General features: G+C 40.7%; 1 protein-coding gene across 2 annotated transcripts in view; it reads left to right on the top strand.

Annotated features, from left to right (window-relative positions):
* The window catches only part of TNRC6B (trinucleotide repeat containing adaptor 6B), a 216,025-nt gene that overhangs the window by 30,777 nt on the left and 163,522 nt on the right, over window positions 1-21,726 (top strand). For both annotated transcript variants that reach the window (XM_079774127.1, XM_079774129.1), the window contains exon 2: window positions 17,296-17,369. The gene's annotated coding sequence lies outside the window, so the exon portion shown is untranslated. The remainder of the gene's footprint in view (window positions 1-17,295; window positions 17,370-21,726) is intronic.

Below are 21,726 nucleotides of genomic sequence, written 5' to 3'. Positions count from 1 at the left end.
AAACATTTAAAAATACTTATTAGCAAAAAAAAAAAAAAGGTTACATTTTGGTTTTCAGTGGTGGGATTGTATTGGTTAGCCTGTACATTGGCATGTGAACTTATTTTCCCACAAAGCAGTTGAAGAAATCTGTTAATTTATTTGCGCACTGTTAACATTGTTCTGAAAATAACAAGTTAGAATGCCATTTCAATGTGCTCCATCATGATAAAAGCTTTACTAATGGCAGGAAAGGTTATCAGGGGTGACCAGGAGAGACTGGGCTTTAGGAGGGATACAATGAAGGAGGGAGAAGAGATATTCCTTCCATCAGAGAAGTTCACCCTGCTGATGGGTGGGGTGTCAGGTGCCATAGCTGGGCCATGCTTCCATCTCACTGAGGAGTTTGGACTGTATTCTCTGTGGGCTGGGGAGTTCTAGAACTTTTTGAACAGACATAATTAGATTTACTTTTTATTGTCAGAGTGATCGTGTTCTTTGTAAAGAACTTGAAGTTTATGAAGGAGAAAATGGAAAATTCCCCCATTCCACTCCTTAGCAGTACCTGCTTGTTTGTTTGTATCATCACCCGGCTGCTTGTTCCCCTCCTCCCCTTCCCATAGGTTGCCTGACTAGGATCGAACCCCCAGTGCAGGACCTGGAATTGAATCTGTGGTGCACAGGACAATGCTCCAACCAACTCAGCCACCCGGCTACAGCAGCAGCACCTGTTTTTAAAGGTTGCTGTATATCTTCCCAGACTTTCCCCCAAAACTTTTATTCTAGCAGATAGTATGTGTGTGTGTGAAAACACACACACACACACACACACACACACACACACACACACACACACACACACTACTAGAGGCCTGGTGCATGAAAATTCATGCACTGGAGTGGGGGGGGGGGTGTCGCTCAGCCCCGCCTGCCCCTTTCACAGTCCAGGAGCCCTCAGGGGCGAGAGGTGACCTGACGATCAGGGGAAGGCAACGGCCCCATCACATCTCTGCTGCTGCTACTGCTGGCAATGCAAGCCTCAGTCAGCTCTGGTTACCTGAGCCTCAGGCGGCCCTGGGCGGCTGGGCAGCCACCATCAGAGGCTTGCCTGCACCTTAGGCCGGCCCTGGGCGGCTGGGCAGCTGACATCCGAGGCTTGTCTGCACCTCAGGCTGGTCCTAGGTGGCTGGGCAGCCGACATCCGAGGTTTGCCTGGGCCTCGGGCCGGCCCTAGGTGGCTGGGCAGCCGACATCCACGGTTTGCCTGCGCCTCGGGCCGGCCCTAGGTGGCTGGGCAGCTGTCATCCAAGGCTTGCCTGCACCTTGGGCTGGCCCTGGGCGGGTCCGGCCGCACCACACACCTGCCAACCCCCCAGCGGGGCTGAAAGGACTGGGGGACTCTGGCTGGGCTGAGGGGACTGGATGCCGCCATCTTTTGGCTATGGGCGCTGCCATCTTTGTGGCCAATTTGCATATTCCCTCTTTATTAGATAGTATACTAGAGGCCTAGTGCACGAATTTGTGCACCAGTGGGCCTGGCTTGTGGAATAGGGCCGAAACTGGCTCTCCAACATCCCCCAAGGGGTCCTGGATTGCGAGAGGGCACAGGCCAGGTTGAGGGACCCCACCGGTGCACGATCGGGGCTGGGGAAGGACGCAGGAGGTTGGCCAGCTCGGGAGGGACCACGGAAGGGCTCCAGGGTGTATTCAACCTGTCTTGCTCAGTCCCGGCTGGACCCCAGCAGCAAGCTAACCTACCAGTCAGAGCATCTGCCCCCTGGTGGTCAGTGCACGTCATAGAAAGCGGTTGAACAGCCTAAGCATATCATTAGCATATTACACTTTGATTGGTTGAACGGACAACTGGACACTTAGCATATTAGGATTTTATTATATAGGATTACACATTTTGTGCATTATACAGGATTGGGCAAAAGTGGTTTTACAGTTGTGAGTACGTGAAACAGTTTATTATTGCATTATTTTCCATATAAACAACTGTAAACCTACTTTTACCCTACCCTGTACATACATGTAGTATATAATATATGATATAAGTATATTTTAACCAACAATGGATTAAAACATACATGATGTTTTGTGATGGCTCTTTTAATCTAATAAGATGTTATAAATATATTTATTCCATGTTACTTTTGCCTTCTTTTAATGTCTGCATAATGTTCTATTTCTATTACCAGTTCCTGAGTGATTGACATTAAGATTGTTCAAGATTGCCTGGCTGGTTTGGCTCAGTGGTTGAGCATTGACCCATGAATCAGGAGGTCACCGGTTCGATTCCCGGTCAGAGCATATGCCCAAGTTGCAGGCTCGATCCCCAGTAAGGGCTGTGTGGGAGGCAGCTGATGGATGTTTCTCCCTCATCGATGTTTCCATCTCTCTATCCCTCTTCCTTCCTCTCTCTCTCTCTAAAATGAATAAAAACATATTTTTTAAAAGATATGGATTACAAATAGTACAGCAGCAGTAGCAATGACAAATACATTGTGTTTTTGTAGAATTCTTCCTTACAAATGGAATTGCTATCTGAAAGAAATGCATATTTTAAATTTTGGTAGATGTTGTATTATGCTGTAGAAAGGCAGTTTATATGCCACCATCAGTATGTGATAGTGCCACATTCTCCACACCCGGATATTATCTGTCTTCTTAATCTTTGCCAATTTGCTAGGTTTAAAAAAAACATTTTTTTTAAAGTATTGGGTTTATGTTTTTTATATACTTTGTATTTTTTCTATTTGTGAATTGTGTATCCTTTTTATTGTTTGTCCAGTTATCTATTATGTTTGTTCATCTTTTCCTGAACAATATGAGAGAACTCTTTAATATATATTTAGTATATCTTTATTTTATGATATTTTTTTTGGCCATAGAGAGTCTTAGATTTTTATGTAATAATATTTTAGTTATTTTTTATGCTTTCTGGGTGAAGTTACCATGCTTTTAGGAAGACCTTCCCCATTGAAAGTTACAAAAAATATTTTATGATGATTTTGTTTACTACTTCCATGTTTTTTAAAACGTGTTTGGTTTACCTGGAATTTTATTTTGGTGTATTGAATAAGATGTATAAAGTAAGGAATATAGCTTCCACTCTCCACTCCCACAATGACTAGCCAGTTACTTCAAAATCATTTACTAAATAACGCATTTTTTTCTCCACCGATTTGAAGGGCTCTTTAAGCATAATTTCCCATATATAGTGCTCCCCCCACCCCCACCGACTGCTTAGAGCCCCAACCCTGGAATCAACAAGATTAGTATATTGGATGAAGACTGGTGGGAAAGGAGATTGAATGTAAGCAACGTAGAGGGTTGTGATATCAGAAATGAATAACAGTTGGAAGAGCAGGTTTGGGGAAGAGTTTTTTGGATAGGTTGGGTCAAAGAGTGGAGGGACATTGTGGTAGAAATTCCTAGCAGAATTCTCTGCTCCTCTTGGTCCATTCTTTCCTCTTATCCTTCTCTCTAAACCACTAATTCTCAAACTTGAGCCTGCATCAGAATCACCTGGAGGGGCTCCTTAAGAACACAGATTGCTGGCCCTGCCCGCAGAGTTTCTGACTTAGTAGGTCTGGGTAAAGGCTGATAATTTACATTTCTACAAGTTCTTAGGTGGTGCTGATGCTGCTGTTAGGGGGGCTGCGCTTTCATTTTAGATTATTCTAATGGTGTCTAGTTTGGCTTCTTTCCCCAGTTTTCCAGCCCTTTAACACCTCTTGACACAAATTAGGATTATAATGGTGAGAGTAGAAGTGAGAGAAAGGAATAAACCTGAAAGACTTTTCAAAAGAAAGATGAATGGTCTTTGGAGACTGAGTAGATGTGAGGGACAAAGGAGCAGAAAGCAAAAGAGGCATTTTCTAAATATTGCCATCAGATTTACACTTTCGAAAACATTTCTTTCATCTTGTTGTTTCCCTGTTCAGAAATCTGCAGTAAGATAAATCTAAAATGAATTTTATTTGAATAAAATACAGCTGACAGTTGACACCCGACCAGTGTGGTTTCTCCTGTTTTGTCTAAGTCAAATCTCATTATGACAAACGACTTTGCAAGTCGATCTCTGCATTACCAAATACTTTTCAAGCCCGAGCCAATGACCTACTTTAAGCAATATCCAATTTAACAATTTCAGTTCAGCAAACTAATTTGGGTAGCATCTTAGGACTTGTAGAATTTAATCTGAAGTACATTTGTATAAAGAACTGTCAGTGTCTAAGGGTTAGTTTAAACCCTATTTAGAAATCCTATTTATTGTACATATGTCATTATTCTTTTATCTTACAATACACTATGCTTTCTGTATTTACCTTTTTCTTATACTTGCTGTTTGCCCATAAAAGGGGAGGGCATCATGCCAAATATTCATGTTTGCAATTATAAATGCAGATGAAGCCAGTGTATGTTTGTACAGGTGGGATGAAATAAACAAATGACAGTGAAAGCCTGTTTATCAAGATAATTGTTTGTTGCTCCTAGATTGAAAAATGAGTATAGAGATGGCGCTTTGGTTTTTTTTAAGATACTCAGTATGTGCCATTTTTATTTTTTTATTTTTAAAAGCTGATTTTTATTGCTTTCTTCTTGTGTTATTTAATCTCATAGGTTGTTGAGATTTTAAAGATGTGGGAATTACAGCTGGCTGTAAAAGAGTGCCTAATATTTGTTTTTAAAAAACATTTTTATTGAGGTATAATTTACATACCATAAAATTCACCCATTTTAGGTAATAGAATTAAAACATTTTAGTAAATTTACACAGTTGTGTAATCATCATCACAACCCAAATGTAGAACATTTCCACCAGCCCAGAGAGACCTTGTTTGCCCATTTGCTGTCAGTCCTTGTTCCCACTCGCATCCCTAGGTATTCACTAATTTACTTTCTCTGTATAGATTTGCCTTTTCTAAAATTTTATGTAAATGGAGTCATACAATATGTGGTCTTTTGGAGATGGCTTCTTTCACTGAATGTAATGTTTTTGAGGTTGACCTATGTTGTAATATGTGTCAGTAGTTCATTCCTTTTTATTGCTGAGCAGTTTTCCACTAGGTAGGTGTACCATACTTTATCAGTTCACTAGTTAATGGACATTTGGGTTGTTTCCACTTTGGGGCTATTATGAATAATGCTGCTGTGAACATTCACACACACAAATGTTTGTTCTGACATTACATAAATGATTAATAACCAAATGAGAAAATCGGGAAATTTCATTGCAAAATATTTTAATCTGAAAATAAAAATCTTATCTTAGACCATATCAGATTGCATTTTTACATTATATTAATTTCTTATTATCCCTTAAAGTGCTTTCCAGACTGGCAATATCATAGTAATCCTGTTTTAAGGTAATAAAATCTCATATAGTAGAGATTCACACTTTAAAAATTTTATTTTCATAGTCATTATCATTTGAGCCTCACAATAGCCTTACAACAGTTAGATAGGACAAGTATTATTACTAGGACATGTATTATTACTTGTCCCTCATTTGCTGCTACCAGAGGGAGTCTACGCTCATATTCTGAGGTAATTGCTGTAGGAGTCTCATCAAGACTATGCTTCCAGTTTGTGGTGTGCACAAAGGATAGGGTAGCGCCAAAGGACTACTCTTATATGTGACATAGATCCACGTTTGGAGTCTTTGTAGCTTATTCATTCCACAGATACTTGTTCAACATCTAGTACCTGCCAAGTGTTAGATAGGGATTGAGACATGAAAGGTATAACTCGCAAGAAATTAACTATGGAAACCCAGAGGAAGACTATATCTAATGTGAAGAGGCTTTGTGGATAGGGAGGAGGTTATCAGTGTGTTATTGATAATAGTAATAGCTTATACCTAGTTAATAATAATAATAGCTAATACCTAGTGTTTACTCTCTCCCAGGCATGTTCTAAGCACTTTGCTTATATTTACTCATGTCATCTTCACAACAGCCCAGTGAGGCAAGTCATATTTTTATCCTATTTTACAGATGAGAACGCTACAAAAACTAAGTTGATCAAGGTCACACCACCAGTAAATGGCAGATCTGGAATTTGAACTAGGCAGTGTGCCTCTAGAATCTGTGTCTCCTGAAAAGGTCTCTCACAGTAGTTGGCACCCAGGCTGTATCTTGAATGACATTTTGTACTTTGGCAGAAGGATGATTGGGATATGTCTACATGGTTTTCTAGACAGAGAAATATCACAAGTAAAAGTAAAAAAGGCACAGGGTTGAGAGCGAGTATGAGACTACTTTTGAAGAAAGGTGGATGGTAAGAGATGAGACTAGAAAGACAAGGCTGGGTAATGAAGGGCTGCAATGCCATCTAAAGAATTTGGGTTCTGCGCTCTAATTTTTAAAGTTATACCAAAGATACCACTTTCCCCTTAGTATTAATTTTGTTCTTTTTTAGGCTTTCATTCTTGTTTCTTGTAAAACATATCACACACTAGAAAAGTGCCTAATATACAAATATAAAACTTAATGAATTATTTTAAAATAACCACCTCTGTGGTCAAGAAATAGGATGTTGCTGGGAGCCAGCAGCCCCTTCTTACTAGTAGTGATCTTTGCTAGTCGTAGTCCGTCCCTTCCCTTTCTGCTTTTACCACCCACATACCTCTAAACATTATAGTTTGGCTAAATTTGAACACAGATTCACATGCTATATATTAGTATATAACCTGGTCATTATGTTTGCAAAATCCATCCCATGTTGTTGTGTGTAGCTGTTGTTTCTTCTTTTTTATTACTGTTCTAGAGGCCCGGTGCACGAGTGGGGTCATGAACGGGTGGGGTCTCTAGGCCTGGCCGGCAATCAGGGCCTATTGGGGCCCTCTTGGCCAGTCCTGATCAGGGCTGGGCCAGCTGCGGCCTGCAGGCCGCCGGCCACTGGCCAACCTCTGGCTGCCGGACAGGGCCTGCCAGACAGGGGGAGGGACCATGGGAGGTTTGCCGGCTGGGGGGATGGACCTGCGGAGGTTGGCTGGCCGTGGGAGGTTGGCTGTGGGAGCACACTGACGACCAGGGGGCAGCTCCTGCATTGAGCGTCTGCCCCCTGCTGGTCAGTGCGTGTCATAGCAACTGGTTGACCGGTCGTTCGGTCCTAACGGTCGCTTAGGCTTTTATATATATATATAGAATGGTATTCCATTTTATGAATATGCCAGAATGTATTTATCTGTGCTATGAAAATATTTCAGTTATTCCCAGTTAGGGGCTATTATGAATAATAGCTGCTCTGAATATTTTTATATATGTCTTTTTGTGCACATGTGCATGAATTCTGTTGGGTAGATACCTGGGGGTGGAATTGCTGGATCATGAAGTATGTCTGTCTTTAACTTTACTAGTAGAACAGTAGAGCCAGACGGCATTCCAAAATGGATGTAACAATTGACATTTTCACACAAGTAGTATGTGAGAAGTCCAATTGTTCCATATCCTTGACAGTACTTATTCTCAGATCTTAGAGTTTGTAGCCATTCTGGTATATAATGATATCATCATTTTTTTTTTTTGGTATTTTTTCATTATGATTTTCTTTTGTATTTTTCTCACTTACTATTGAGGCTAGACACTTTTTCATATGTTTATTGGCCATTTAGGTAATATAATTTTTTGTTTGTTTGATGATGTTCCTCATTGAACCTCTTGCCCATTTTTCTATTGAGTTATCTGCCTTTTTTTTTTTAACTTGTTAGAACTCTTTAATGTTTTGAATATGAGCCCTTGATTGGTTTTATATGCCTTGCTTTTTTATTTTCTTGAGGATATCTTTGATGAACAAAAATTCTGAATTTTTGTGTAGTCATATTTATCTCTTTTTTGATAATAGGTGCTTTTTGTATCCTGTGTAAGAGATCCTTCCCTACCCCTAGGTTATGGAAACATTATTCCTTATTATCTTCTAAAAGTTTTATTATTTGTTTTTCACATTTGGTATATAGTTCACCTGGAATTGATTTTTGTATATGGTAAATCTTAATTAACTTCTTAGTACTCCTCTGCCTTCAAGATATTTTTTATATTTTGCCGAGATTTTCTGGCTGTCCTCAGCATTGATTGGTCTGAATTACATAGTTTACCATCCGCAGAGCAGAAATTTCTTCCAAAGTTTTACTTTCACTTTGACTTCAAAATGATCTGTTCTCTAAAGAGGCCTTAATAAATATGTTTACTACAAAAATAAAATTAAAAAGACTGAAAAATATATAGATTCATAGTTTTTTCTATTTTTTTTTTAATTTGAGATCAAAAGAGAAGCTTGTTTCATCAGTGTTTCTCTTAACTATAAAATACTGTTAGACAACTTAAAACTTGCAACATAAAATAAACAACTATACTACTTGCAGGATAATTTTAGAACTTTAATCATGGTAAATTTTCAAATTAAAAAGCATCCACTATTGAACATTGACTTTGCTGATAAAAAAAAGTTTAACAATGATAATAGCTACCTCCCTTTCTCTGTCTTTCCATATATTTAAACCTCTTTTTTTGGCTAGAGATGGACTGTGTGCAAACCACATCCAAAATGCTTTTAGTTTGTGCCACAAAATATGAAGAAAATGTTTTCAGTTTATGGCAACTAGATCCATGACATATGATGCTCCAGGAACTGTTTTTACAGTGCACAACATGCACGCGAATGGAATAGCAAACTCGCATGATTATTGGCAAGGGAAAGCTGGCTACGTGGCTGATGTTAACTTTGCTTTTTAAGACAGCCAGATCAAGAAATGTCTGAAGAATTTGAGACTGTAGCAAGAGATGATTTTCAGTTATTAAAATACAGCCCCGGGAAGCCACGGGAAGGCAGTTTCTTGTGAGCCATTTACAGCTTTGAGAAGGAGAGCGTAGTGTAGGCGCCAGAAAGGAAAACCTGACGTGGCCTCCAGGGAATGTTGTCAGGGGAAGCACACACCAGTGTCCCGCTGTCACCAGAACCCCACCGTCCCCTGCCATTTCTGTTTCTGAGGTTCACAATGGAGGTGAGCTTGGTTATAGCCAAGATATTAGGAATAAATGTGAGTATGTGGAAGTTACGGCTCTCAAGCCACCCACTTCCTTCCTGCCCAGCTCTTGCTTATACCATTCTCTTTCTCTTTTAAAATTAATGATTAGCCAAAGTGTGGTCTGAGGGTCCCTCCCCACCTGCCATCCAGACCCTTTCAGGGGGTCTGTGAGGTCACAACTATTTTATTAGTACTAGAGTGATATATGCCTTTTAAACTCATTTTCTCATGATTGTAGAGTTTTCCAGATGCTACATGACATATGAGACTACAAAAGATTGAATGCAAAAGCAGAAATTAGGATACAGCTGTTGTCTCTTAAGATATTTGCAAAAATGTAAAACAATGGCACTTTTCTCAAATTTTTATCTTTTAAAATATTTTTAATTTTAAAATGTTTATTTGTGTGTTTTTTAAATATATTTTTATTGATTGCAGAGAGGAAGGGAGAGGGAGAGACAGAAACATCAATGATGAGAGAGAATCATTGATCGGCTGCCTCCTGCACTCCCCACCGGGGAGCTACCCCGTAATCTGGGCATGTGCCCTTGACTGGTATTGAACCTGGGACCCTTCAGTCTGTAGGCCGAGGCTCTATCCACTGAGCCAAACTGGCTAGGAATGGTTATTTATTTATTTATTTATTTATTTTTTTTTAATATATTTTATTGATTTTTCACAGAGAGGAAGGGAGAGGGATAGAGAGCCAGAAACATCGATGAGAGAGAAACATCGACCAGCTGCCTCCTGCACACCCCCCACTGGGGATGTGCCCGCAACCAATTTACATGCCCTTGACCGGAATCGAACCCAGGACCCTTCAGTCCGCAGGCCGACGCTCTATCCACTGAGCCAAACCGGTCTCGGCTAGGGCTGTTTTTTTAAATGAATACTTAGGAATAAATATTTTAAATTTTTCATAGTTTAATTTTTAATATGGTAAATATTGACAGTTATGACCCAAATAAACTAAAGCTCTTTAGGGTCCTTAATAATTTTTAAGAATCTAAAGAGATCCTGAGGCCAAAAAGTTTGAGCATCACTGCTTTAAATCCTGTCAATTCCAGATGAAATCCTAGTTTCCATGAGGGCTGCATAGATTGTCTAGCCCATTGTTTTCACTGCATTCCCGAAACTTCTGTGCCACACAGTTTAGCGCTTAGTTTTTGTGGAATTGCTTCCTGTGCGAGTTTTCTTCTTCTTATCAAGAGCGTAAGACTTCTGAGGACAGGATATCTTAAATGAGAGTTTTTGAGACATCCATGATACATATTGCTGTGCACAGCGTAAACTGTTGGTAATGATGACGATGATTATTATCTTCAATATTAATATTAAAATTTCCCAAACTCACTGGTTTATTGAAGAACCAATGTGCATTTACAATTTTTTGAACAGCCTTAATATAAATAGCTACTTGATTAAAAACAACACTACATAAAATCAATATACATATGGAAAAAGATTAAAGGCTTTTTTTTTATCATAAATTGTCAATAAATTGGCTATAAAAACTGAGTAGGTTTGTTAATCTGTTTAATTTTTATGTGACCAACAATTGCTATAAAACCTGGCCATAGGCCCTTGCTCTGAAAACACCGAGCATAATGCTGGGCACTTAGTAAGCATTCAGTAAAGCTGGTTGAGTTGAATATGCTGTTTCAGTAGCCGGCCAACTCTGCTGTTCTTGTAGCAGGCAACTGTTACTCCCTGCCCCCACCTCCAGCTGTGTGTAGGTCTTCAGAAGTTAGCCTTATTTTCCGAAGCCCTTTCTGTTAAGGAATTGACAAGTTGTCTTGGACCAAGCTAGAGGGCATTAGTTAACTGACCAAACCAAATTAGTAGCTTAGTAGCTGAAGGAGAGGCACATGCCTTTTTCTTCATCCCTGCTGCAGATTAAGTTTTTGTTTTTTTAAGCAACACTCTCTGACTTACAAGATATAAGAATGAATTTAACAGTTTTATGTCAAGGTCCTGCTGTTAATCCCAAAGTTTCCTTCACAGCTTCTCCCGGGAAGTCTGAGGATCCCATACAGGTAGCAGATTGCCTTGAGACCCAAGCATTATTTCACCATGGTGTTCCTAGAACAGAGCATGATACCTGGCAGGTGGCTCATTCACTGAATGAATGAAATGAAATTTGTACTGTGGCCCTGGATAAACTATTGTAACTTATAAGCAGCATCCTTATTTTAGTAAACTAAGAATATTACTAGTATATTGAGTTGACTTTATTTTCCCCCTGCAAAGTAACTGTGTTTATTCCATAAGAATTTATTGGGATGTCCTTTGTACTAGTACTATTTTAAATGATGGTCATGCAGTGATAAATCAGACTTAGATCCTGTGTTCAGCAAACCTAGTAGTATAAACAACATACACAAGCCTAGTGGAAATATATACCAAGTTCAGTCGCTAACTCAGAGGAAAGATCCATCCATATCACCTGTAGCAAGAGAGAGGAATCAAGAAAGACTTCCTAGAAAAGGTTTCCCTAAGCCTGCATCTTGAAGGCTGAAAAGAAATTTGCCCTGTGAGAGGGAAGGCAGTTCCAAGTGAAAAGAGCATATACAACGTTACAGGCACATGAAACCATGGGGTGCTTAAAGCAATGCGGTTTTGTGAGTTGAAGCTGAGAGGTGAGCAGGTACCAGGCCTTGTGACAATATCATGCATTGCGAATTAGATTTTATCTTGAAGATGGATGAGAGACATTGCAAAGGCAATGTGGGTTTGCACTTTATAAAGGCAATTCTAATGGCAGTGGAGGTGGGGTGGGTCTTGAGGGTAAGAAAATCAATTAAAAAAACATTTGGAATAAATATGGTGAGAAACTATGCCAGAACTAAGGCAGTACGAATAGGGAAGAAAGTATATACTGAAATAATGTATGTTTGGTGGGAGATGCTGATGAGGTCCCAGATTTTTTCTTTAAGTGGGATGATAGTATTTCCAAATGTGGCTGAAGGAGAGGATTATTTTAGTTACGTTATGTTTTAGGGGACCCATGGAACATAAGGCAAAGAAGACTTATGAGGTAGTTGTATAGATGTCTTTGAAGATTGTAACAAAGATCAACACTGGGGAGAGACTTGTGAGTCATCAAGATACAGGTAGTAGTCGAATCTCTGGGAGAGGATAAGGACATGTACATAAAATAGAGAAAGGAAAGGATGACAGATCCAGAGACAGAGAAGCATCGATCTGACCATCAAACCTCAGAGGGAAGGCAAGGGAGGGTGGGGGGTGGGGGCGAAGAGGGAGAGATCAACCAAAGGACTTGTATGCATGCATATAAGTATAACCAAAGGACATAGACACTGGGGGTGGTGTGAAGGCGTGAGCAGGGGGATGGGGGGAGGGCAATGGGGGGATAAGGACACATATGTAAAACCTTAATCAATAAAGAAAAAAAAAAGGAAAGGATGAACTCCTGAGGAACATACCAGTAATGAAAGGACAAGTAGAGAAAGACTATTCAGCAAAAAAAAAAAAAAACAACTGGTAAGAAATGGTCTAAGAGGTGCAAAAGTAATGAATTTGGCCCCTTCTGTGTGGTAAAGGGGCTGAACATGTTCCATGTCAGTTTGGGCATCAGAACTAGGCTCAATCTTTGAAGCTATGAGTTGAGTTTGGTTCTCTCACCACAATCCCTGTCCCCCAACTCCCACATACAGAAGCAGCAACTCCTTCCCCAGCCCCAGCCTGCCCCAGATGGGAATCTGCAAATCAACAGTATTGACAAAGGCCTTGGGCTGGCTACAAATCCAGGGAGGCAGGAGAACTCAGACACAGCCGAGAGACCAGGAACTAAAAGAAGGTGCCCCTGGCCCAGTGGCTGGATCTATCTGCATCATCCTTAATTGCCAGATAGGAAAGGAGCTTCCAGAAGACAGTTTCAGGTCTTTCCGATGTTTAAATGCCCAAGTTAAAGCAAAACCAATGAATAATAATCATTGTATTTGGCAACTGGGACTGATAGAGAAAGAAATCAAAATGCAGTGATTAATAAGTGAATGAGAGAGAGAAGGACATTGAGACCACAAATAAAATTTTCTTTTTATAAAAGCTTGACTGGGAGAGGAAAGGGGGGAGGGAGGACACAAAAGCTTGAGGAGGTTACAGATTAAAGGGGCTGATTTTAGGAATGGACAGACTTGAACATTTTTATAGGATTTCCAAAGTGTCAAACTGAAGTAGAAGTGACCTGAAGCTGCAGAGATCGTGGAACAATAGTCACTTGTATATCGGTGGCCGAATAAACCCATTTGCCTAGCAGTGGTCGGCAAACTCCTTAGTCACCAGAGCCAAATATCAACAGTACAACGATTGAAATTTCTTTTGAGAGCCAATTTTTTTAAACTTAAACTTCTTCTAGCGCCACTTCTTCAAAATAGACTCACCCAGGCCATGGTATTTTCTGGAAGAGCCACACTCAAGGGGCCAAATTGCCACATGTGGCTCGTGAGCCGCAGTTTGTCGACCACTGGCCTATAGCAATGCTCCCTCAGGCGTTTGTTGTTGTTATTTGTGTTACTTCATTAAATAGGCCCCTTGCCCACCTGAGCTGGGCACGCCGCTTACCGAGCTGGACTTGTGGTATCCTCCTGGTCCATGCTTGTCTCCTGGGAACACCTCCCCAACCTCCGTGCTGGGGTTTTGTTCCTCCCTCACATCTGTTGCTTCACTTAAGACATCTTTTCCTGACGTCATGCTTGAAGTTAGGCCAGTTGCCAGTGACATAGGCAGTCTGGGTTTTCAGTGTTATTAGTGACTCAATTAAAAGTTTATAGCATATTCTTAATAGTCTGCAACCCCAAGTATTATGCCAGATGTCAAACAGATAAATAGTGGTGAGTCTTGGGAACACTGAGATTGGGGGAGAGAAGACAGCCTTATGTTATTTGAGTTTTTTGATATGAGAATCAAAATTAAATTTAAAAGAATTATGCTAAATAATCAAGTTTGAAAATTAAATCCTACCATATCAGAAGTAATATTAATAAATATAGTTTTTTGAATATGTATTTTTAAACTTGCCATATTTCCTAGGAAAGATGCAGTTTTAATTACATTCTGTGAGTTTAGTTAGGTGCTTGGCTGTGGAGGAACTCTTGAAATCTACTTGCCGTTTAGCTGGTCCTGGGGGTTGGTTTAGTCCAAGATCCACTGAACCTTCCCAACCCCTGTGTAAATTCCAAGGCCAACCTGGTCATTCTGCAAGAGAAGAGAGACAACTGGAGAGGTTCACATAGTTTACTGCTGCGGCTCTACATGATCAGATAGTAGGATTACAGTATATAGTCCTGAACATTTCAAACTGATATTTTGAAGGAATTTGCTATTATTCATACCTTAGAAGGAAAGTAGTGCTGTAGATAACTTCAACTAGATCATTTCAAATGTTGATTTTAGAATTAAATTTTATGTTTATCTTGAGTATGAGTCCATCTGATACAGAGGTTCACAGCTCTGTGGAGAGTAATGAAGCTGGTCTCCAGAATACTTGGAACACTGCCCAGTTTCCCTTGCCTGCCTCTCCACTGCTTTAACTCCTTTTCTCTCACTGAATGTCAGCGTCTGGGACCAGCTGCCAAGCAGGCAAAGGACTGAGCTGGCCACTGTGTCCTAAGCTTGTCTGTTAGCAAGATATGTAATAATGAGCTACTTTATGAAGTTGGTACAGCGTTTAGACTATGATAAGTCTAGAGAAGCAGTCCTGTTTAGCCTGGGCAGAAACTAATCAGAATAGAGACCTGAAAATTAGAGTTGTCATCTTAATGGTTTGTAGTGACAATAAATTAAAGAATCCAGTCTGTCTCTGAGGTACTGAGGGTCACACATAACTGCATAGCTCACATTCTCCGTGAGGGCCAAACCCATCTTGGAAGTGGCAGCTGGCTTCTTCCATGTCCCCCAGTGCCTTTTATTTAATGGGGAAGCATCTATGTTGAAGCACTGGGATATAGGGATCATGTCAGGGTTCAGTTCAGTTTATGTTTATTAAACTGCTACCTGATACCAAATTCAAAGATGTGTAAGACATAGATCTTGTTGTCTTGAGTGAAGGAAATAGACTCATGGATATTACCAATATTACATGGTATACCTCAGAGGAGGAACACTTAGTGGAGCCAGGGAGGGTAGAGAAAACTTCAAAACAACACCCGAGGCAGATCTCAAGAGAGGAGTGGAAGGGAATTAGGCGAAGGGTCCTCAGAGACATCAGTGCCAGGAAATCATGTGGGCAAGGAAACCAATAGCAATCCATGTGAATAGAGTGTGAAGTGATGATGCAGCTAAGAGAGATCTTGAATTTTACCCCAAAAGTAATGTGTAGCTCTTGAGTGAATTTTGGCAGTGATATATTCAGAGATCAAATTTGCTTTTTAGAGATCGCTGGGACAGTGGTGTGTATAGTAGGAAGATAGGGATAATAATTAAAGTATTACTAATACTCATTACACAGCACAATTCCGTCTAAGATTTGTTTATTCAAACACTTTAAAAAAACAAGGTAACATAGAGGTGATGGCAGATAAGGGGGCAGCAGATGTTTTCAAGTCTCACTGAAGTACCACCTCAAACATTGTGACATAATGTGGGACTGAAGCGGTAATTTACAGTCTGTAGCCATGGGGAATGGAATGCACTTTCTTGGACAGAAACATTGATTGTGAAACTAAGGGGCCAATTTCCAAACAGTGACAAGCTTTCTGGCACAGTGTAGATGCTATTCGCAGATATATTTCTGCCAGTCTTGTCTGGCATTGTTTTGCCCACCTATACACACAGAGGTCCAACCTTGAGCAGAATATCCTTCTGGTGTTCGTTTTTGCCATTGTAACATGAAGTGACAGGCTTGGGGTCTCTAAATGTCTATTAATAAATGGCTGTCATTTCATATATTTTGATGTATTTGTATATTCACAGATATATAAATGTGTATTTTATTTTTATTAAGAGACATTTCATCTTGAAATGAAAAAACATCTCACAGCATTTATTAGCATCTTGCTATGATCTGATTTGATTTTTAAGAGGCCATTCCAGCCATTATTTGGGAATGGATTGGGGAGGAGCAAGAATAGGTTCTGGGAAGCCAGCTAGGAGGCCTTCACAAGTGAGAAGTGATGATGGCAATGAAAATGAAGAATTGTGGGTAGATCCGAGATACATATTGTGAAAGCACAAATGACAGGACTTGCTGATGGCTGTGAGAGGACTGGGTTAGAGTGGGAAATCCAAGGTGATTCTGAGTTTCTGACCAGCAACTGGGTGTTGGATGGTGCCCCTGTTTGAGTGGAGATATGGAGAATGAGGCCTGGGAAGGGATGAAGAGGGCAATTTGGATGCAGTATTAAATCCAAAGTGATTATGAGATATCCTCACATGAAATGGAGAAGTTGAAAAGGTAATTTGCTATTTTTCTGGTAGGACATAAGGGTAAAATAAATAACAAAAGTATAATACAGGTTTTAATGTTTCTTCAGCAAGTACTCATATTTCAGTTCATATTCTTAATAACCACTTACCTTTACTAGTATTGAGCATGTGGTTGGTGCTGCCCTTGTACTAAGTGTTTTACACATATTTTATTTAAACTTCCAAAGAACCCTCTGAGAAAGATGCTGTTACTGTTTCCAATGTTGAATGAGGAAGCTGAGGCTTGAGAGGTTAGGCTATTAGCTGGTAGAAAAGTGGTTCCCAACCTCTTTTTGGCCATGCCCCACCTAAGCATCTCTAAAATCCTGATGCTCCTCCTCCCCTGTGATATTTAATTCTTATTATTCAAAAAGTGAGCTCCTGTGCACATGGAGGAAGCCTCAAAGGCCATTTACTTGGTCTAAACATGGCATCCATGAAAGAGAAAAATAAAAGAACAAAAGAACAATTGAAGTACTAGGAAGAAATCACTAAGAAATTGTTTAAAGAATAATAATATGAAGTGATGTGAAAAAATAGCAAATAAAGTTTTAAAACATATAATAGAGAACTGAAATGCATAAATATGTCATAATATATATTTATATACTGTATATGAGGCCCCTAGAACCATAAGAAATGCAAAAAATTCACTGTTAACTCATTCTCGAATTGCCCCCCTTAAAAATCAAATTGCCCCTTATGGAGCATGTCCCCCACGTTGGGAAACCACTGTGGTAGATGGAGAAGCCTGGATTCGTACTAGGCTGCCTGAATTCTGAACTTGTGTTCTGCCACTTGCCATGGCATCTTGCTACGAGTGTGTGGCTTATTGTGATTTTTTTCTCTCTTTTCAGGGTTTTGGTTTTTGCACTGAATGTAGTCTAGATTCATCTTCACGGGCGTGTGTTGCCCCAGGATACTGTCAAAGGTAAGTTTTTAAAATTTCTTTTTACCCAGTATTAGCATTGAATCGGAGAGTCTTCATCTTAATAAGAAGAAAAGTACATTTTGATGTTATTACTTGTTTCCAGAGTTCTTACAGAAGGGTATTTAAAGTGTTCATCACATCAGCCCTTTGTATTTCTACATTGGTAGGTCCCCTTAAAAAGCATTTGTATTTAGGTTGATACTGATATTTGGTGCCTCGTCGTTTTATAAAGCTGTAATTTGTCATTAAGAATTAGCAATCCCACAGTTTTATGCGAGTGTATTCCTAGCTTTTCTGCCCCTAGTCCGTCCCTGCTGCAGTCTGTAGTCCACATTACTGCCCGCGTCAGCTTTCTGAATGATAGATTCACTCATGTCAGTCCTTTGCTTAAATAGCTCTCATGGCTCCCAGTTGTTACAGATTTCATCCTACAAACCCCTTTCAAAACCTAATTGCAATCAACATTTCTGGCTTCTTTCTTACTGAACCCCTATTTGTAAGCCTTTTTCTGTTTCCCAGATAGTTCTTTTTCACAACTTTGTGCCTTGGTTGATACTTTGCTCTTTGCTTAGAGTTTGGAAGAGGGGAGAAGAATGCAATTACACTCCTCCTTCTTGTATCTTTTCTATTGTCCCCTTCTAGACTCTCTTGGCAGATTTTCTTTTTCATCCGTGTTCTAGGAGCATCTGTCATTATTATAGTAACAAAGCATTCATTATTTTACATTAGAGTTGTTGATTAGTATTTTGTCTCCTTTACTAGTCTATAAACCCTTTGAAACTTCTTAGAAAGGAACTGTTCTTTTAGTGCCTGTTGGCTGCTCCTAGACACCTTGTTTAGTGCTATACATATACTAGAGGCCCGGTGCAGGAAATTTGTGCACAGGGGGAGGGGGAGTCCCACTCAGCCCAGCCTGCACCCTCTCCAATCCGGGACCCCTCGGGGTATGTCCGACTGCCGGTTTTGGCCCGATCCCTGGGATCGGGCCTAAACCGGCAGTCGGACATCCCTCTCACAATCCGGGACCACTGGCTCCTAATTGCTCACCTGCCTGCCCACCTGATTGCCCCTAAACCACCTCTGCCTGCCGGCCTGATCGCCCCTAACTGCGACCCATGCCAGCCTGATCACCCCTTATCGCTTCTGCCTGCTGGACTGATCGCCCCTAACTGCGCTGCCCCCCACCACCAGCCTGGTTGCCCCTCACTGCCCCCCCCCCACCAGCCTGGTTGCCCCCAACTGTCCCCCCTGCTGGCCTGGTCACCCCCAACTGACCCCCCTGCCGGCCTGGTTGCCCCACACATCCTGCTGTTCAGTCATTTGGTCGTCCCTCATTAACCCCCCTGCCGCGCCCCACACAGCCTACTGTTCAGTCATTTGGTCGCCCCTCACTAACTCCCCTGCCGGCCTTGTCGCCCCGCACAGCCTGCTGTTAGGTCGAACGTCTGGTTGTTTTGGTCATGACGGCCCCTGGCTTTTTATATATTAGGGTTATTTAATTTAATCCTTATAACACCACCTCCTGAACAGTTTTATGGGTAAAAATAATGAAGATTAAAAAATTAAGTAACTTGCCCAAGATTACACAGCTAGTAAGTGTCAAAGAGTAATGATTTTGCCCGTTCAAAACCAGTGCTTATTGTACTACACCACATTAGCCTAGCACCATCTGGCATGTGGTTGGGACCCAGTAAATATTTATTGAATTGCTATCTATTGCAGTTTAAGTGAAAAGGACTTTAGTTGATTAATCTAGTCATTCCTACATGGAAATTTATTGAATTCCCATTAAATACAGGTACATAGTTTTAAATAAACTGTGAGTATAGAGTTTAATGAGATACAGTGTCTGGTACTAAAAGGTTAACAGTCTAATAGGAAAAGCATTTATGCAAGCAAATAAATCCAATAAAGTTGCAGATCTATAACAGGGTTCATATAAGATCCACTGGGGACACTGAAGAAGAAATCATCAGTTCTACCTAGAGATGGATCAGGAAATCCTTTCTGAAAGCTGTGTCTTAATGAGGAGTATCAGGGGAGGAAAGGGCATAGGGAGTAATATGAATAAAGGCATGGACTCCTGAAACAGTCTGGCGTATTTGTGAAGCTATAAGTAGCTCAGTATGGTTGGAACAAAAGGAACAAAAAGGCCTGGTTAGTGACACTGGAGAGACAGGTGAAGGCTTGATCCTGGAAGGCTTTGAAAATATTAGCGTATTTGCCAACTTTTAGAGGAGACCTAGCACAGATGCTGTATGACATTACTCATATTTGGTCATTAACATTTGTTGAGTCCTGTCCTGTGTGTGCTGAAGCACTGTGCCAGGTCACAACTATCTGTCACTTACTGTGTATGGCAAATTGATGACAGCTCTGAGGTGAAATGATGTGCTGAAGCGGAAATGAAGTGCTTATGTTGTCACGTCATTTTTGACAGCTTTACCACCACTTGTTCACCCCTCCAGTTAATGTTCACATAAGTGGACTTTGTCATGGCTTTTTCATCACCCTGTTAGCACCGATACACTGGACCCTATGTCTCTTCCCACATGGAACCCCTAGCTTAACCATATACTTCTGCATTGCCTGATTCTCCTTCCATTTTGTCAAAAGGACAGTAAAACTGACCTAGAACCTTAGACACAACTATAAGCTATGCCTTCAAATAAGAATGTCATCAAGACTTTTTCAAGAAACACATTAAAAATATTAAGGGTAGTTTCAAAACAACAAGAGAATGAGAGCGAGCAAATTAAATAAAGGACAAATAAAAAATAGGTATCAGTATGAAATACAGTAAGTAGGCAGATTATATGGTGTTAATCAGGAAGGGTTTTTAGAAATACAAAATGACTGAATATTGGAAGGATGGAAATGTGTGGCGAGAATGGAAGAAAGTTTGCCTTAGTGAAGGTTCACTATCCCCACAGGCACCAACCAAGTTGGAATTGAAAGGGACCCACTAAATAATATTCTATTTCCTGTCTACATTCTGAAACAATGGAAGTAAGACGATGAAGGAGTAAGACAGGCAGAGAACAAAATTTCTCTTTTATTCTAAGTTGACATGGGAGAACTGGCTCATCTCTGAACTCCAGAACTTTACAGGTTTTCTCACCCAGCAGCACTAGTCTGGGATAGACCGCCTCCTAGAAGGAAGAAAGGAGCAGAGAAGAATAGGTACCCCCAAGGGAAAGAGGAGGGGTGGGGACTCTGCAAGCACAGTTTCCTCTTCGAGGCTCACAGCAGGAGTCCAGGATATAAGACCAGGAATAGCAAACAAACTGATACTGCCTTGTGTGAGGAAGAAGTTTTTCTCCTCTAGCACTCACCAGCTTTTGTCTCTTACACAGTAAATGTCGGTCAGCAGGGGTGTGTCTGTCCCCTTTAGGTCAGGGATGGTCTCAGGACCATCCTACTCTTACTTTCATGAGGACACCACCCCACTACCAATCACTGTTTTCTTGGGTCTTCTCTTGGGACCATCAATAGATTTTGTCCCCAGAAGATTCTAAAATGGATCAGAACGGTATACAAATTATATGAACTCCAAGGCTAACCAAAATCATTTCTGCTCTGTCCCCACCACCACCAAATTAAAAAAGTAAGCCTACCTCCAGCCCAAGAGCAGATAAAGTTACGTTCCCTGAATGCAATACTCAGTCTTGCCGAAGACTGTAGCAGAGACACATTGATATCGGAGAGAAGGAAGAATGGGTGAGGTTCTCTTGGTTTGAGCCTCACAAAGATACCGTTAGTCCATGCCAGTGTCCAGAATATATGACTTGGACACTGCCACCATTTGGAACAATCTGCCAGCAAGAGGTTAAATCTGGAACTGTGCCTTTATCATATCTGGGGGGGAAAAAACCCCAATGCACATGTTTTCTCTTTTAAAGATTACTATTTGAAATATCACCTCCTTTTCGCAAAATGTAGATGTTTATAGTGGCAGCCCCAGTTACCAACTTCCCTCTCTTCCTCTATAAGTTCCTCTCTCCCTCCCTGCCTCTGTTCTTCCTCCCTCTCTCTCTTCTTTCCTTCCCTCCTTCTGTGAAGTATTGTGAGAAACCTCTTAATTTCCATTTCCCCTTTGAATTGCCTATGTAAGCCTAGCACAAACAATTTAAACCTAGTTCACTGGTTTTGTAGCTCATGTGCTGTTTCAAATTTAGTTGCCTTGCAGCTTATATGCATCAAATGTTCTACTCACTAATATCTAAAAGGCCTGTATGAAGAAAGTCTTTTTTCCTAAAGTCTAACAATCTTGGTCTCAGCCATGCCTACTTAGGAAAAGCTGTGTCTGCATAATTCAAGGTCAGGCATCAGCCTTCTGTGCTTTGAAGCTACCCAG

The sequence above is a fragment of the Cnephaeus nilssonii genome (assembly GCF_951640355.1).
Source record: "Cnephaeus nilssonii genome assembly, chromosome: 6".
Lineage (NCBI taxonomy): Eukaryota > Metazoa > Chordata > Mammalia > Chiroptera > Vespertilionidae > Cnephaeus > Cnephaeus nilssonii.
The sequence above is the reverse complement of the archived record's forward strand: the minus strand, read 5'-3'. Positions and strand labels throughout refer to the sequence as shown.